The sequence below is a fragment of the Spodoptera frugiperda genome, chromosome 28 (genome assembly GCF_023101765.2).
Source record: "Spodoptera frugiperda isolate SF20-4 chromosome 28, AGI-APGP_CSIRO_Sfru_2.0, whole genome shotgun sequence".
Lineage (NCBI taxonomy): Eukaryota > Metazoa > Arthropoda > Insecta > Lepidoptera > Noctuidae > Spodoptera > Spodoptera frugiperda.
Genome location: NC_064239.1, coordinates 3,361,711 through 3,375,342, shown reverse-complemented (window position 1 = coordinate 3,375,342; position 13,632 = coordinate 3,361,711). Strand labels below are relative to the sequence as shown.

At 34.0% G+C, this 13,632-nt stretch overlaps 1 protein-coding gene across 2 annotated transcripts in view; it reads right to left on the bottom strand.

The window, feature by feature from the left end:
* LOC118265490 (uncharacterized) overlaps positions 1–12,887 on the bottom strand; it is a 57,198-nt gene extending 44,311 nt beyond the window's left edge. Inside the window, exon 1 of one of the 2 annotated variants that reach the window (XM_035578388.2) lies at positions 12,617–12,887. The gene's annotated coding sequence lies outside the window, so the exon portion shown is untranslated. The remainder of the gene's footprint in view (positions 1–12,616) is intronic. The other variant, XM_035578389.2, reaches the window with a different exon arrangement.
* Positions 12,888–13,632: the final 745 nt, after the last annotated feature.

Here is a 13,632-nt window from a genome sequence, read left to right as displayed (position 1 = left end):
GTTTTGTTAATTTATAGTCTGAGTACTTTTTCACGCTGTCTCACGGTAGTGGTTGGGCGATAACTATCGCGTCTCAGATAGTTAGTCGAGCGCACGTAAGACCATTTATCCTGACGCTCCAGTAATTTTTATTTTGCTAAAGTAGACGAAAATGTTACGGAAAACATTAATGTTTAGACGTTGAAGATATATTTTATGAGTTATAAAAGTACCTTACGTGAGTTCCAAGTAATTTGTAAACTCCAAAGATTTGGTACTATTGCAAAACATTTGACAATCCCGGCTCATTTAACAAGTTCACCAACACGACGAGATTTCTAATAAGAACAAAATCCCTTGGCTTTAAAACGACATAGTTACGTGACAATACGTACAAAAGGCGAACCCATTGTCTAGATTACAGGATTAAAACAATGCAAGTTTTTAGCACACACTACATGGAAGAGTAGAAGGTTCATTTTCGTTTACGACTCTCCACATTGGGTATTAAGCAACTTTGTGACTCCAATCTTCAAAGGACTACGGCTTGAAATATCAGATACCAAAGTTACCTTTAATATTCTAGGCTTTAGAAAGTGATACAGGATTTTTACAACGTATGTAAGGGAATGACAGTATGTAACCAAATTTGGTTTATATGAACATTACAGTGGGTTGTTGGGTGGTTGATTAACAGGCTGCGGTGCAACGTGACGCGGGTTCGATTCGCGCGCCAGTCAAAAAGTGATAATAGTATTTTCTGAGTAAAATTACCATTGTTAGCCCGGGGTCAGTAAAGACAGTCAGTCTAGTTAGACAGACTGGCGATCGTAATCGAAATCTATCAGAAGATTTACGAGTATGTTCTCCCATAAGATACTACTATTAAGCAGTATCCGAACAGTCCCAGCTGGGGGATCCTTCTTTCATAAATCGTAGGGAACATCACACCCTACTCCTTAAAATATTTGTGACATTTCATTCTACACCATCATCTATTAACATTTTTATTTGACCTTCTACTCTCCAATTTTATTGTTGGCATAGTGTGAATGGTTCCGCACGCTTCGTACAGCCGAAGCTGATATAATTTAATACGCCGCTGCGAGAGGGTCCTTTGTTATAGCGTTATAGGTTCTTTAGTTTCATGGCACTTTTATGGGAAACGGGGCAAGTATTATGACAAGCGGCTTGGCGTATTTTATATTTTTATTTTTTGCTACGTCTAGAGTTTAGTAGGAAAGAAGTTTACGGGACGTAGACGTTTCTCGTGTGTTTTTTGTTTTTGGGTATTCGGTTTTTTAATTTTCGGTATTTTTGGTCAATGAAATCAAATATCATGATTAAATCAAACATTACGCTCCTCCAAAACATATGTTCTACCGAGCTTTATTTTTAAGTATTTTTGCATCAAATATTAACAGTGAACATATGAACTGTGAACAGCTTGGTCATAAAAAAAACTTTAGGTACGTTTTTACCATTCGACAACGGAACCCTAACAAAAATGTCACAACATATTTCCCTAAATCTTCAAATCCGACGTAATTTTCTGTCCCCAAATCTCAATACGAAACATTGATTACATCAGATACATGTACTTATAGGTTATCTCGAGAAGCCACAAGCTCTTTGTTAAGATCAAGTCTCTCTAATCTTAGGATATTACCGTTGAATCTCTTTTAACTAGCAAGATATGCTTCGTAAGCCTCATTGGGTATTCCCTTAAAGCCCTACTAGATAAAATACGGAGTAATCACTAGTCTTGCTCTTAGTACGTGAAAGGTAGTGCGTGGTTTGGCCAGACTCGGTTGAGCCTTTCGTGTTTAATGTGCCATTCGGTTGATACATTACTCTTAGTAGTGTTGTGGAGTTTGTTTGTGCGTTTAATGTTATTAAATGGGTATTTAAGTGATTTGAGAATATGTGTAACTTACTGATTCAATATGTTTTGTAACATTTAGTACACATTATATATTACTTTCGTTATATTCTATAGATTTTAGTTAGTTTATACGACTCAATTTTGGCAAGAAACATGTCTATTTAAACACGTAGGTCTACTTCTAGTACCGTACTATCAGAAAAAACAATTTTGTTATTAGAAAGAATTGCTGAGCTAACGTTAAAGTGCTACGTGTCGTAGCACTCGTAGCACGCACGTACGTCTTATCGTAGACAGAAACGTCGCAATAAATAAAATGCTAACTTTGAAATTAATGTAGGTGTTAAAATATACACCTTACATGAAAAAGAGAATATTAAACCCATAAATAACACTTCATTGTTTACAGATTCAAAGGCAAGAGACTGCGAGTAAAAGTTTACCGGCCATAAAATTATAATCATGCGAAAGTATCGAAACAAACAAAGTTACTTAAACGAAACTCTCGATTACTTTCTTCCTGTAGGAGATAAATAAAACAACATTTTGTAATCATTTAATTTGGATCAGAGGAAAACAATACTCAAAGCATCTCGAAAAAAAACAACACTTAAAATCGTCTCAATTTCTTAAAAGCCGATGGAGGAATCCTTTAAACGAAAATCGGGAAAACAATCTATTAAAAGAAGAACGGTAACCAACAGAGCAGAAAAATAAAAATCAAATTATAGAACACTGATCCAATTTAAAAAGCTTAACGATCCGCATTTTATTTCAGTAATTCAAGTTAATTACGATGCGAATTAAAAACATCGATACGGGATTAACGAGGTCGATAATCGATATAGCTTCGGAAAATTGAAATGAAAAAGTGTGGATTCGGAAAACCTTTTAGTTCAAAGTGAACGGTATGAACCGGGTGGGGTAGTCGTCATCCGATTTTGCATCGGAGATTGGGTGCAAAAAAATTCGTGTCATGGAGAGCTCTGTAAAAACTCAAAAGGCGTTGGAAGTGAACAAGCTGTATGAGCGCTTAGCACGCGTCTGTGTCGCACTGGAGTGCTCGCAGTCGGTCGGATGTAGTGGACGGCACAAAGGTTCCGTCGGTTTATACAGACTAACAATAGTTCGGTACTCAGAATAAATGTACCCATTGAAATTATGTAAACAATATTCCAATTTTAGCTTTTTGTTTGAATTGTTGTGGAACTGTTTACGTACGGCTACGATTTACGCGTTATTTGGTTGTTTATGTATATTTTTTATTCATCTTGAGTACAGATTTATGCTTGGTGTATATTCATAGAAAAATGTCCGTGTCATGCAGTCTTATGCTGTTAGCTTGTCATGTTATTAATCTTGTCTTTTGACAAACAGAAATGCATGCACAGTACGCTCTTTCTACTGAAAACACTTATCTTCTCGTAGAAAATAATTATAATTTTACAATATTATGATAAACAATCCACTTATCATATCATTCCACGAGATGGAACTTTTATAATGAAATTGTTCATTATAAAAGTTCCATCTTACTACTAGTTTAACTTAAAAAAAGAGGAACCGCCGTCAATTTTCTTTGCCGTCTTCATTTTTTTTTAGGTCAGGTCAAGTCTGAAAAATTCTATGCTGAAAACCGCACCAAAATCGGTCCAGCCAAACGCGAGATAACCGCGCACAAATATATTATAGAACAACGCAAAAAACTTCCTTTTTTGTAGTTGGTTAAAAAATAGATTATGCTGTGTCTACAAAATATCCTTAACCACTCCCTACTCACAATATAAAACACCTGTACACCTTTCCTACAACAGTACGATGACACGACATTTTCGTCTATTACGTGTAAATAACTCTCATACCTAAACCTCTACAGCTGAAGAATTTATTTTTACCTAAAGTGTACCACCCGTAAAATTACGCCTGGACACACCGGACCGCAGTGGACCGAAATTCTCTAATATCACTAAGAGCTTTTTATACAGCTATCCTTTTAATGAGTGTCGTGATCATCCAAGTTAAAACCCGCTTCTCAAGTAGGCACGATGTTCGAGGTACTAACGTGGTAAGGGCCAGTGGAAATTTCGGTCCAATAACACTGGTCAACAAAAATTTGTAACAAGAAAGGTGCTTACTATTTTTGAATTACCTACCTACCCTTATATAAAAACTATATTTACTTTGATTCCATCAGGTCATGTTTTTGTGTTACAGCTACTACCCATAAAATTTAAGATTAACCGTAATTTAGTTTTATTTTCACATTCGGAGTATTTAATATTTGAAGAGCGTAGTTATGTTTACTCTTTTATGAGTTAAGTGATTCTTATACAATGTCAAGAAAGTGTATAAATGATCCTGACAAGTTTTGTTATATATGTGGAGGCATTACTTTTAAAACTCAGCGAAGAAATTTGACACCTTTAGTAACCAAGTTATATGAACAGTATTTTGGCTTTGCTATCGGACAACAAGACAAAGCGTGGGTTCCACATATATGCTGTGTTACATGTGTGGGTCATCTTACTGGTTGGGCAAAACGATCTCGATTTATGCCATTTGCAATTCCGATGATTTGGACGGAACCAACGAACCACTCATTTGATTGTTATTTCTGTTTAACTGATACAAAAGGTATTACAATTAAAACAAAAAGTAAAATTAAGTATCCTAACCAGTCATCTGCTTCCCTCACAATGAGGAACTACCCATACCAGACCCACCTAAAAGTTCCGATCTGTCCGCTACACCGGAAACAATCGACGACGAAATTTTAGATTCTTACTTCCAACAAGGTTAAAGTTAAAGCTTAATCTTTAAGTCCTTATATCAGGCAATTAATGAAAGATAACATATAAAAAAAACTAAGCGATATGGAAAAATCAGCTTGGGAATCTTTCATGAAAGTGACTCAAAACTTTTCTCGGAAACCACCGATCGAATGACTATGAAAGTATTGTTGAGCAACTTTTATCTATGTATAAGGCTTTAGGGTGTAATATGTCGTTGAAAATACATTTTCTACATTCAAATTTAGTCTTCTTTCCTGAAAATCTGGGCCGTTAGCGATGAACACGGTGAAAGATTTCACCAAGATACTTCTACTATAGAAAAAAGATATCAAGGCAAGTGGAGTCCACGTATGCTGGCGGATTATTGTTGGATATTACAACGAGACATCCCTGAAGCAAAATATAAAAGAAAATCTTAAGGTTTTCCCGATTTTATTATTGCAATATAGAGAAATAACTTCACTTGGTCAATCAATATTGAAATTTTCTAAAATATTTAAAATTCGAATTACAAGAAAACTATTCGTATTTGGAACATTTTGTTTTCATTCCTATTATCCTTATCCTTGCTCGAAACATAATTAGACAAAAGTTTTCATGTTACACACAAAAACTGTTTTTTTGTTGACCAGTGTAATTATTTACGAAATTGTTGTTATATATCGCAGCCTATTACATGGGAATTGTTACAATAATGGTGAAAAGTGGACACTGGCATTATGTGCCGTAACGAGCACTTCTGCCTACCCTTTTGGGGATAAAAGTCTTGAAGACACGACTTTACAGTGATAGTGAATTGTACATAACATACTTTACTACACATAAACGTATCTTAATATCAAAATTCTTCATTTTAATTTTTTGTGGTTATTTTAACAGATTTATGTACCTATTATATAATCCTATCACCAAATACCTGGTGCATTATATAATCGGCTCTAAAGACCGTTAAATGCAAGATCCGGTATCGCTAGTAAGACTAGTACTCTTGCAGTGTAAGTGAGAAGTTGCAAGTTAAAGTTTTGATTTATGTGAGAAAGCCGAGCGTAAATACATAGACTAATAGCATATGAATACATATTGTATATGAACATCGAACAGGGTAATTAACAGCTAAGTTAATAGAATTGAATCTTAATCTGATCTTAATTGATCATCCCAAATTACGTTTAAGTACTCAGATAGATACTAGAAAATAATTCCTACTAGATACCTATTAAAACGAAAAAGTTTGGGAGAATGTATGAGTATGTATGTCTGTTAACTTCTCATGAAAATTGAAACTACTGGGCGGATTTGATAAATTTGGTACAGAGATAGTCTGAAATATTATTATTAACTTGTATCCTGGAAACGCTCGCTGACGAAGACGCAGAAGCTTATTTATAACATATACGTCAATATTAAAATATTTTTAAAATCTGTACAAAGCATATTATAAAACTTTTACATGACATCTCAGTATAAAAAAATGTACACCCCCTTTAAATTCCATAAAAAAATCTTTCATCCTGGCATCTTAATAACCAAACATAAGCATATAACCTACAAGTTTCCACATTATATATCTACACATTCTATGTAGATGCATTTTAGAAGAAAATTCAAGGAAATTGATGTGAATACCAACCCTGTTATTACTTGAGCGAGGCAAGTACTGTCGGCTCTTTTAAAATGGTTACCGTCAAGTGAAATTCTTGAGATGCCTTATTTAGAATCAAGTGTCACTTCAATGAGTGGTTCGCGAAATTGGATGTCATTAAGGAGCAGTATTTTGGTTGGTGTTTTTTATATGTGCTGGCTGATTGTTTTTTTTTTGTTTGTTATACAGTTTTTAATTTATACATTCATTTAAAAAAATATATTATTCTATATTTCAATCTTGTGTATGTTGAAGTAATTTTGTATGGTGTTATATTATTATCATTACACCGGGGTATTTTATGGATATCTCTACAAATATCTCATTTAAATATCATTTATCATTTATGCCCAACTGTTTCTAATTTCCTTAAACCCCAAATCCCAGAAATCTGAAAATTCTTAACTTCCAAAAGCCAGCAACGTACTTGTAACGCCTTTGGTGTTGCGGGAGTCCACAAGCATGCTCGTTTACCGGCTTATCTCAGAAAAAAAAAACATTAACCGAAATATTTCAATTCATGAGCATTATTTAATACAAATGTAAAGTTTATTATATTACATGCATGTTACACACATACAGTGCAGTACCACATCTCTACTTCATCAAAACCAGTTTCGAATGAAACATGTATTTACACGCATAAATCAACACTCTACCTCGAACTCTACCGACAAACCAGAAAATACAGCGCTCTGTAATTAGATGTGTCACAGTGTAATAATTATGAGCGCTACCGCACCTGCGCTACGATCGACACGAATCTACGTAGCTCTATGTAGAGCGACGTAGCGACGTAGAGACGTAGACTCAGTATCGCCAATTTGTGTAGATAAATACTTTTAGAAGGTGTAATTTATTTATGTTGTCAGCTTGTCGATTTTATGTGAGAGAATGAATTTTGTATTTGGTGTAGAGTTAGTGAAGTCTAAAGTTTAAGTTTCACAATGTTATTTGGTTTTAAATACAGTACGGTATATAGGTAAGTATATACATAAAATAATCAATATACAAATGTTTAATATAAAATATAAAAGTATATATAATTTTCAGTAAACTGCGTTTAAAAAAACCGTTTCTAACCTCCTCTTTTTATGTAGATTCATATACTAAAACCTGCCCCTGAGTTTAACAAACACTTTCCTGAAAACTACATCAAAATTGGTGAGATAATTGGGCACAAACATACATACAAACAGGTCAAACAGAAAACCTTCTTCTTTTTCTCAAGACGGTTAATTATACAAGATATTTTTGGAAGATATCGTACAATCATTAATGTAGTCATTAATTCATCATTTTGATCACCTAGATTACTAAATCGTGCAATAAAGTGTTAAGACAAAAGAAGCTCTAAGTGCTATTTTAAACCTAATTTCTAATTTAAATTTCGCGTGTACCTTAAATTACAGGGATACTATTACTGGGCACAACTGTTCTACGAAAATACCCACGCTGTATAATCTGACCACAAAATTGAAAACAGCGGTCAAGGTTCCAACAATTAAAGCCTCAATCAATCAACTTAATAATATATAACGCGGTTTGTACAGTCACCGGCAAAATGTTTACGGATACAGTCGGTTATAAAAGTGATTTTCTTTTCATAACTTTGTAAATTATGATTTTTATTGCAAATATTTTGTTTTGCCCTAAGTCGTTAATCACACTATAATATTATAAAAGTGAAGTTTAAAATTTGTTTGTATGTTTGTTCGTCAATCACACTGTTACTGTTAAACTGATTTTGATGAAATATGTTATATAGACAGGATATGAGCTGACTTGGGTGGTAGGATACTTTTTTCCAAGAAATAAACACTGGTAGTATAGTATAAATCATAGTATTTTGTGTATCAATTATTGACACGTAAAGTTGTATGACTCTGAATTGGTTTCGTTTTAAAGTATTACAAATTGAAAAGATATTTCTTGCTAACAATGATCTAATGCTCTTATGTCTTGTAATAGTTTGAAGTTTTTCTATACATTTCGGACTTCGAACGTAAAAACTAAGCTCTTATGAGAAAAACTAACATGTTGTTCTTAACTATACACTTAACTAACTAAACTACTCGTTCACCGACACAGTTAGCCTACAGTAGCCTAAACAAACAGCGCACTCAAATGTTTTGTTGTTAGAAAGCTAGAGCAAACAGAACCTTATGGGGTTGACTTTAAGAAAAATAATGTAAATATTTACTGAGGAGGTTGTTTGCAATCTAGTTAGATGAAGAAACTTGATATACTGATGAAATATGCGTTGGAGAGGAAATATAGTAACTCCATTATTATTTTGTTAGCTAAAAAGGTTGGACAAGTGGCGTTGGTGCCAACGTTTGGACTAATGTAAATGCTGGTCTAAAATGAGAAGTTGGTAATCCACAATGTTAAATGTACTATGTAATTTTCGTCTGTTGCGTCTTCCGTCTAAAAACTAGAATTAAGTTAACTGTTTTAAAATACAACTTTTACAAAAAAAAGAGTCTTCAATATCTGTTTTTTTTTATAAACCAGGCTACTCTTAGTAATAATTACCAATTTCAAATTAAAAACCATACGTTTACATAAAAAGGTTTAATGATAACTATTTGTCATAATGATTAAATGCATATAAACGCGAAGGAAGCAAAATAAGTTTCTAAGAATTGTAGTATAGTAGGTATGTATATCTATATATCCAATATGAAAAAAATAACTCAAGTATCTATAAAAGTGTGAGACCGGACCGGCAATAAAATGCAGAATAAAGTGTTTGAAACCTGCATGCTTGCATAAAAAGATAAAATAATATTATACCAAACATTATGTGCAGGACAGTCGGTGGCTCTTCGCCCGACAATATAAAAAGATACTGGCAAAATGTTTTAGCTTGCTACTCTCTAGTTTTAGTAAATCCAGTACATTTAGTAACAGCCACTAGTTCTTTTAGTGAATGCATTGCTGGTTAAATGTTTCTTTTCAGATTATTATTCTTTTCTCTTAACAACGTGTTCAAGTTATCGTTATCATGCCTCGTCCTTTTATTAATGTTTACAATACAATTACAATACAATTTCATGTTTACATGTTGTTTACAATACAATTTGAGCGGGGAATCATCCAATGACTTCTTTCGCCCTGGGTGAGACGAGAGGCAGTGTTAGATTCTTACTGACTAAAACACACGCTGTTCTTTGGTCAGTCTGGGATCTAGTATAGTTTCTATTTCAAAAGTACGTTAACTACTACTATAAATGAAATTGGATACTATTTCACTAATTAACACGACCTCATATTGGAGCACTGAATCTTGGTCAGAATCAGCTGAAAAACCGCCTGAAATACCACTAGTATTTCCAGAGTTTTGCCAATGCAGCTGACAAAAACTCATTTTTGGTTGAACTGGTTGTCGGTTTTCGTTTTGTGACTATCTGTAACAACTGTCATAGTCTCATGGTCGTTTGCATGTTAATTGAGAGTGACGGCCAGTGGTTTTGAGTTATAACATAAAAACCAGTTTTGTCAGCGCTAGTACAGTGATTGCATTTTTTTTACTGAATACGAAGTCAAAGTCAAAGCATTTATTTCAATTAATCCTAAATTAGGCACTTTTGAAACGTCAAATTGAATTGTCCGTCAGTCTGTCTGTCAATGAAGCAAGGTGCTCGTTCCAAAGTGTAGCTTCGAATGGAGAAGAATGAGCAAGAAACTCCATCGTTACTCTTTTTTGAAAAGAGTTTCTTACAATATTTCTGATACATTATTTGATCATTTATCTATTGTATATATACGAGAATTTAGATTAGATTCCAGAGCTGAGATGGTGTAATTAAAATTAGACATGTTTTATTATAGCTTGCGTGAGATATACTAAATTAATTATTATGTTATTAGCTTACTCGCGTAGCTAGCAGTAGTAGCAACAATGAAGTAGAAGCCCGACCGCCACGACGTGTGTCGCGGAATGCTGCTCATGAACATAATTCTCCAGTATGGCTTGAAACTAGTCGAGTTCCTCGTCAAACAGTTACGTGAGTAAGCCGATTATATAATGACTGATTAAGTGAGCATTTCCTAGTTTTTCAGAATCATGTCCATTTTCAAAGTTATTGATGATCATTACACACAATCGAACAATTAACTAATTAATTATTTTTTCGGTCATTAAGGCATAACCCGTTTAATCGATTTTGATAAAACTAATGTAAAAACGAAAACTTAAAGCTGCATTATAAATACTAAAACATTTTAAAATCCAAGTTTTCTAAACTATGTATAATTTAAAGAAAGTATTTGCTCATATCCCGATTTTATAACTCGTGTTAAGGTCGTAAACAGTTTCAAATCTTGTAAACAAGAATCTTAAATAATAAGAATGAAGGAACATGTGTATCTATGTACGTATGTGTGTGCCTGCATTATGTTATTATGTATGTATAAGATCGAAGAGCGTTATATCCAATATGAGACAAATCTTGTATGCATATACATATAGAATGCGTACGATAGGGGATATACAATAAACTTAATTTTATGCTAGTCATATAATTAGATTAACGATCTCGATTTTCTAGTTTTAAATATATCTGTCGATAATTAAATAAGTTTCAAATATGAAAAATGCAACTAACTCTGAAACCGATTCGAAACAATCTTGTTAGCAATCGAACGTTCTATTTAATAATTCTCTGCCGTAAATAAGAAATATTAATTAAATTATTTTTAATAAATATCTAGGGACACATGACAAGTGACAGATGACAGAGGTCGCATATCACGCGATCGACGAACAAATCAACGGATGACGTCATAAATCCTACATCGCACGTATAAAGTTTACATGAATAGAAAACCCCAACGAACGAACATTTGGGCAGAAAGCCCGCCAGGCACGATCAACTCGCCTAGTCGGAAGATCCTCCTTTTCTTACAGAACTTTACTCACTATATATACTATATAATGTATAGTTATACACTTATGTTTATATAATTATAATTATGTTACAGAGATGTATAATAGAAGTAAATCTCCATGGGAGGAATTAATAAAATGAAGAAAATATTCTTGAACGTATATAAAAGTATCAGCTGACGCAAAAGGTATAAGTAAGTAAGCAGTGCGCAGTAGATAATGCGCGGGTACGATAAACCCAGGAACACTCAACCTCCATCACCCGTTGAAAATGAAAAAAATAACATCTTAAAATATCTATTCCTTTAACAAAACATTACTATCACACAAAACAAACAGACTTATTCATTTGGCATACCTCTATAAATAAGTAATTAAGTAGATAACGTATTTTTTTTTTCAGATTAAAAGCAGATCATGGATGTAGGCATGAATAAAAATAGACATTAAACATTCCTCTCATCAAGAATGTTAGTTTGTAATAAATCTTATTCAAAAAGAACTAGATAAAAGCTTTAAACTTAGGTTTATATTAAAATTTTCCCCTGGCCTTTCATGTTTGCAGACTGAAAGGGCAGTCAGCTTACTTTCTATATCTTATTAGACTGGCTATGCTACTGGTATAATCGTTGAGACTGGTTTCTTAAAGCATTAACTATTCAAATACTACTTACGATGAAGTAAATTAAATAAGACTAAAAGAATTTTCAGATGTACTTTTAACAGGAAATGCATTCGGTATTTGTGAAGGCGGCACTTAAACTATACTGAATCATTAATCGTGCATTTGTTAAAATTATGAATAACAAAACAATAAGGATATCATGAATGACCCTTTCAATTGACATGCAAAATAGAACATTTTATTTTGGATTGGTGAAAACTAATGTTAATAGGCATACGAACAGAAATTACAAAATTAAAATGAGTTTTTGTTGAAAAGCAACACGACACCGTACTAAGTTGTTCTGTATCGTAAAATTCTTCCAAAGTATAAGTTCTGAATATCTTCAGGTAAAATAAGGATGTAGGTACTACCGCGTCTATGATCGATGACTTCCCCAAAAGATTCTGTGCAACATCGTAAAATAAAATCTAGGTCACAGGAAATTCTGCCTTAACCCTGTTACGTATTTCATATAGTTTATAGATAGGCAGATGCTTTAGTACCTCCTGCGCAGGTCATGCGCAATGGGCTGATGCGCAAAAATCACCCTTATGAACATTAAACTTTTCACTTAACTTTTTAATGAGAATCCTGTCAAACGTCAACGTTCATTTCAAAATAACGACGCATCGCAAACTTTCCTTACAACACAAGCGCTATCTACGAAACAAAATAAAGCGACATGGGTGAGTCATTACATTTATAAATAGAACAAAAGTTTAACTAAGGGTAATTCACTACAAAACTATCCACTTACGTAACGGTCAACAAAACACGCAAACGAAGATGTTCTATGAAGTATGAAAGAAGTAAAAAAATAAACAAAACTTGTTTATTTATTCGTATCGCCTATTTCCTACCACTCAACTCGTCGGGCGCGGCTGTCGGGTCGAAAAAACACTGTCATTTATCATGTGGCTGGCGATTAGGGCACCTGTAGCGTGTTGGGTGTTTTTTGCAACATGCCGCGTGTTGTGGGCCGCGGAACGGAGAGCGCGCGGTGCTTCTATCGCGACTAGGGGCACACTGAACGAACTCCCCGCCCGCTGCGATCGACCGTCGCGCCTCGGCCCCGCTCCGACTCACAAAAAGCCTTGTTATTCGCGGGACAATTAATACGATTGAGCCTTTTTCGTGAATTGCCTCTCGTCGGTCAAGTTTGCCCTAGCAAGTTTTTGTACGCTGGATTCTGAATAGTCGAGTCGGTGTGACTTTGATAACAATGTTTTCTATTGTTGCTCAATACATTTTGAAGGGATTTTATTAACAGTTGTTTATGACTTTAAAAGAAATGAAGAAAGTAAATATAGTAGGAAAAATAAAAAAATAAAACAATAAACTTTAACTGGTTAAATTTTAACATCGCATCTGCTAACCACTTAAACTTTCGGCTTTTGCAGCTCTTAAAATAGAAAATTTAAAACAAGTTCTCGCTATAAAGTATTCTGCTAAAATAGGAAGCTTGTATCCATAAAATACAGCTTTGTTTCGTTATAAATGATTTCCAAAGTAAGCGCAGACTGGAATATAAATTATAGGGGCAAGCTGCCAACACCTCGCTCTATGTAAAATGTAATATTAATTTTCACACTATTGTACCTGTTGCGATTATTTTAGAGTTTGTACGAAATGAGGCGAATGTCGAACTGTTTAATTGAAGTGCAACGAAAGGGGAAATTTGCTCGTGGAACTGCGAACGTAATGCATACATAAGTAGGTATGTTGTCTTTGATATGTTGTGGAAGTATCTCCGTCTGAATTTTAGAGAGGAAT